Genomic DNA, 6,023 nt, shown 5'->3' with positions numbered 1-6,023 from the left:
TAACATTGTGATCTTAACACACAGTATCTCAGACCACACTGCAGAGCTGAAAGAACCTCACAAATCAGATTTTTTACAGTGGCCTGGCATGACGTTACATGTTAAATGCGCTTATTGTTCTAAAATGTCCAGTAATACAGATAAATATTTTAAAAGAACTGTACAAGCCAATAAGAAAACACTTTCTATAACAAGTTGGGGTTTTTTTAAATGTTAATGCTAGAAAGAGGTCTAGTGTATCAATAATAATCGCAAAGAGATGAATTAGCAGGCAGAATGCAGATACTATCAAATGTGATAGACACACCTACTACTTGTATATCATTACTGTATGTATCGTGTTATTATATATATTCATATAAAATGAGAGAGAGCTGATTGAAGAGAACCAGTTTCATAACATGAACTAGAACACCTCTACTTGGATGTAGAAATACCCTGACAAAATTTAGAAATTAATCCCAGCTATTATTTTTAATCTTAATAAGACACACAAAGAACTTAACACTTTATTCCTTTTTTTCTGTCATGCTTTTTGAGAATTCTCACGGTCTCAAACGCGGTGGCGCTGCTGGCAGAGAGGGCCTCTCTAAGCATCCACCGGAGGGCAGCAGATCCCAAACCTTGCCATGTCACAAGGCGGTTCAAAAAGGCGGGGGGGGGGGAAGAAGAAACTTTAGTCTTCCGTTGCCTGTTCGTCACGTTGATGCCCGTATTTTTCACAGAATATCGCGTATAAAGCAGACATCATGATGAAATCCACGCAATGTTATATTTTCCAGGCTTTTGCACGAGACCCCCACTCTAGTTCTGTGGTACACATAGCTGAAGGGATGTTGTTAAGATACTGCTGATTCATCCTCAGCTGATGAAAGAAGCACTGTTTGAGTCCTTACCCCGTTAAGTGATGCTCAGTGTTTACCAGATCAGCGGAGATAGTGAAGAATAAAGGCGGTTTTAAAGTCTCATCTGCCCCAACTGACTCTGACATTTCATCTCTTGCACGACACCTAATTATGTGTCTCCTGTTGGTAAAACAGAATCTTGTGAGCACATACTTTAATAGGATCAGTTTAACTAACACGACAAAGCCAATATTGTCTGCTCGTTTAGTTACAGTTCTATAGCATCTGGTGCAACAGGTTTGGTCTAATTTTCATCTGAAGTAATACGAAAAACATGTAAGAGGTCCAACTTATGCAACAATCAAAGTCCAGTGTAGTCATGGACCACTATGAAAGTTATAGTTACCACCTATGCTCAGTAGCTTTTTTTTTTTGAGTTCTCTCTCAAATTTGACAATTTCTTTAACTTATTGGCATTTTGTGCTTTAAGCAGGAAAGGCTGACTTTGTATCAGTCAGAAGGTCTTGAAGGAGGCCTGTCTCAACAGTATTAGAGAAACTGATTGAGCAGTTCAGCCTTGCCACGCTTGCAGCAGTGTGAAGGGCCCAAACTTCTGTTTCAAAGATTGCTGACTTAAAAGGATTTTTCAAGTTCTGTCACAGCAGGGAAAACAGGAACACTGACATCTGAGCCTAATGATTAAATCCATTGTCAAGTCTTTTGAATTGAGCATTCAACAGTTTTCATAAAATTAAATTGGTCCTGAATCCCAGGACTCAGCTAGAGTAATAAATTTGGGTATGGTGACATAATTTGCTTTTTCAAATTTCTCTTTCATACTTAGAAGTAATATTTATTTCCATATTTAAAGTAAGTAATTTTCCCGGCACCTGCATTAAAATTTTCTGACTTTTTTTAAGCACCCCAAGTATCTCATACTGACTTTCAGTTTAGAAGCATCTCACTCATTTTGTAAGTGCACAGTAATGCATCTTGAATTTTTGATAAAAGTCTTATATGGCTGATCTAACTGGTTAACGCATTCTCATTCATTAGAAGAAAGAATTAGTGCATTTCTAGGCTAGTTTCTTCTCATATCACCCAGCTCCATCTTATTGGTGAAGTAGGAATAGTAGTCAGGAATTTGTACACTTCAAAACAGATTAGTGACAGGCAGTTCAATTGAAGAGGAAAAAATTATTTGGCAGAACTTGGATGCACAAGTCACCTTATTAACTGCCCATAGAAAATCAGCTGACTTCAGCTCTGTTTTGTCCATTGGAGTTTTCTACCCCAGCTGCAGTTAGATAAGACTCTAATGAACCTGTACCTTGGTCAAATTGAAGTAGAGATGAAAAACATGAAATTTAGATCAGCTTTCCCTTGGGATACAGCCAGTACTTTCCACAGTGGTATTATGCAAGTCATAAAAATAAAACCTTACACGTGGCCATTCAAAAAGGCACATACGTGTTGTAATTTCCTTTTTATATGAGTTTAGGGCCCTGAGAATTTTTTTGTCAAGAGGAAAAAATACTGAATTACTGAGGGGACTTATGTGTCTTTGACAGAGTCTTGTTTACTAACAAGAAATGGATGAAAGCCCATTTTTCTGATCACAGAAGCAACGGGACAGCAGATGAGAGAATATCTTTGCTCACCATTCCTTTTCTTAGTGTGTTCTTCTGTTCCTTTTGTTCCTCAGAACCGCACAACTATGCTGTACTAACGGTCCTGCTTTTCAAGCAAAAGCACAGGAAGAGATGCTGATGTCTACAGCAGTTCAGTGTCCAGTCCTGTACGCATGCCTGTGCAATAGGATAAGCAGGACATTCCCACACCTCTTAGCCATGGATAATTAGGAGTCTCTCGGGTGGGAGGTACCATCCTTAACCGCCAGCCCATTGCCGGGCTGCCACTTCACACTCTGACATGTTGTAGCTGTAAGCCCTGTTCAAGAAAAATAGTAGGAATCTTATTTTTTGCAAATACTTATTAAAGAGATGTTCTGAGAAATTAGTGTGCCGTCTAAAATACAGCATACGACAATAGAGATGAAGAAATACCCAAAATTGAGCCCAAATATCTTGCAGGCCTAACTTTATTCCTAAAGGCTGAGTCCAGCCAGCATCTGGATTGGGGAAGAGGATGTGGCTATCTGACTGCTCCCACACAGCATGACTAACACTGGATTACATCAAGAGAGTCTAGGAAACTGGAAATACTTCAGTGAGAATTTCCTATATTACTCACAGTATGCAGTATTAAACAAATGCATAAAACTTTTCAGTTGTTTGGGGTGAGCTGTATGACTGGTGTCTAACTACATTTTTTTAGGATTAAACATCCAAAATATGTGCCAAGGAACTCCGTGTATCAGTCTGTGCTGTACGCATTTATTATTTACTTTGATTCTCATTCAAAAATAATGACTTTTCTTTGCCTGGTAGCCTACACTGTAATGATTTACTTATCAGATAGTAGCCACGGTATATGCTTGGCACTATTTTAAAAAAGGCATCATAGCCAATTAGTTTGATCCTGGAGTTCAGATTATACTGGGTTTATTGGCTCTAAAGATCTAATCTTAACAGGTGATGAGAGCACTCCAATTTTAAATGACCTCATACATTTTGTATAGCTACAAGAAAATTGAATGCAACCGTGGAGTGAAGCAGGTGGTGGATAACTCTAGCATTTCTTAGCAATATCCATAAACAAATTAATATTCATTTATTTGGATATTGTTCATACTGACAAGGCTGATTTTAAATTGTGCCTCTGTATCTTTATAAAATTCTTTATAAAATTATATATTTTTATGTTGTGACAGTTTGTGGACAGATTGGCTTTTTTCCCCCTGTGGAACCAAGCCATTAATAATTAAAATGGATATGACAATGGAAGCATTTTCTGGCAGATTCCAGAGGTACCTTCTTTGTATTTAAATTTGGGTAGAGATACTTTGGTATAACAGACCTTTTTGTCTTATTTTTCCCATGGTCTCTAGAAAAAAGGAGGCAAATTTCTGCTTGAGATGTAGCAGTGGCATCTTTTATTATGGATTCCTCAAGCTACCAGAAAGTGATTCTGTGACATTTTTGCTGGTAGGGGCTCCAAGCAGTACAGAACTGATGTTTTCACTTTCTGGAGGGATATCAGGAATAAGCTTTTCAGATAAATCACTGGCCAACCTCAAACTATACATAGGAAAGAAGACTGAAGAGAACAAGGAAAAAAGGCCCAGAATGAAAGTGTGATGAAAGACAAAACAATTGCCTTTGGTCTTCTAATCTAACAACTTCCCTGAGGATCTGAGTCTGCAAGGTACAGAGCAGATCCTGCTGTATTGTACAGGCAGGTTAAATGGGAAACAGCTTATACTGGGTGATCCCAAATTGGGTCTTTCAAAGTGATGCAGATTAAAGAAACCCTGTAACCAAAAGTGTTTAAACAGACCAGGTTAATTTTGGTAGCACTGAAATGGGGAGCAACATCACACATAAACCAGACCGCAGTTCTGAGGGAGCAGCAACCTCTGACAAGAAAACAGCTGTGGACTATAGTCGGCAACAGGAGGTTATTGAAGGGGATGACCCTCTTGACCTGTCTCAGCTGAAATCAGGGCTGCATGTCTGCAGCCTAACGAGTAAAGAAACAGTGATTATATAAAACAACACAGGGAGTAGTTTCCTGCTGGAGGACTTCTCATTTCTAGTGTGTTAACCTCCACAGCAAGTGTAAAGTTGTCTCCAGACAAGTGCTGAATTGACTAGAAACACAAGACTTTGCGAGAGCGCTGAGCAAACAGAAGCTGGCATTAATGAAATATTTACTAGGTGTAAAGTTCTTTCACCTCTGTGCAAGGTGAGCGAAATGTAAAAAATAAGATAGCATAAGTGAAAAAAAGACCTAGGACACTTGTGAGAAGCCAGGATCTGCATAAAAGTCCAGTGAAGTCTATTTCCTGTGTTTTCTGCAGAAAATTATGTGATGTAAAGTTTCAAGTGCTGGTTTCTTAATTGCATTTTTATGATTTGTAATTGCTGTAGTAGGACTGTACAGTGGACTCAAAGCATTTGTAAACAGCAGGAGTGAATGGTATCAGAATCCTAAAGCACTGCATTTTATTTCTCTCTTTTTTGTTGGTAGCATTCTAGTAGACATGCATCAATTATTAGCAATGCAGCATTAAGTGTCGTGTGAGAGCTGTTAATGCCTGCAGGGCTACTAGAGCCAACAAACATTTATTTTGTGTTGAAAGCTCTTAGGAAACAAATACTTGTCTTTAGTTGCTCTGTCTGCTTGGAGTCCACCTTAGAGTTTCCTTGGAAAGTCTCAGACAAAGACTTCACAATTAGTCAATAAGAATAAGATACAGGGATCATCAGGAGGCAAGAATGCAGTACCCTCTAAAAGAAGCAGAGAGTAATCCTTATTATTCAGCATTTAAAAACCTGGTGATGACTGGAAAACATCCTGCTTGGAAAAAGCATTGCTTGTGCCACCTTATGCTGGTGTGTTGTGTTTTTTTACTATTGCTGTTACTCAGGATGCCTCCTTGATCCTGACATTCGAGTTTATTCTTCATTCAAGCCTTTTATTTCCTCTCCAAACTCTTTGAAAACATGTTTTTTCATGAGAAATATTTCTTACATGATCTTTTCTAACTAGACCTTTAGTATGCTTAGCACAGGCTTTGTTCTGAACACAAATGAGGAACCACCTACTGTGTAATCACCTGTTTCCTGTCTTCTAGTGAAGGTTTTTTTTCCAGTTAACCTCCGTATAGCTTTCAGCACTGTTACCTTACCTGTTCTAACTTTTAACATTAAGTACCACTTTGATCCAATCTTTTGACAGTTTTTCTGTGGAACGTCTCTGTCTCCCTGTTCAAAGTAAATTTCTCTGACTGGGAATATTGTTTTAGGATTACATCTGTATTTTCTGCTCCTCTTCCCCCATCTTTAGGTTATTTGTCATCTTCCTGTGTTTTGAAGTCCAGCAAAAGCCTTCATTCAGCAGAGTATGTGAACAGCATCTTTGTTCAGCAAAATGCTTAATTACGTTTTTCAGTCATGTGTGTACAAATGAGGAGCACATGTAGTACTGCACTGGGACCAATTCCTGTCCTCATGGAGAACAAGAATTAAGCACAGTCTTACTCGTTTATGTCAG

Source organism: Larus michahellis, chromosome 8 (genome assembly GCF_964199755.1).
Source record: "Larus michahellis chromosome 8, bLarMic1.1, whole genome shotgun sequence".
NCBI lineage: Eukaryota > Metazoa > Chordata > Aves > Charadriiformes > Laridae > Larus > Larus michahellis.
The sequence above is the reverse complement of the archived record's forward strand: the minus strand, read 5'-3'. Positions refer to the sequence as shown.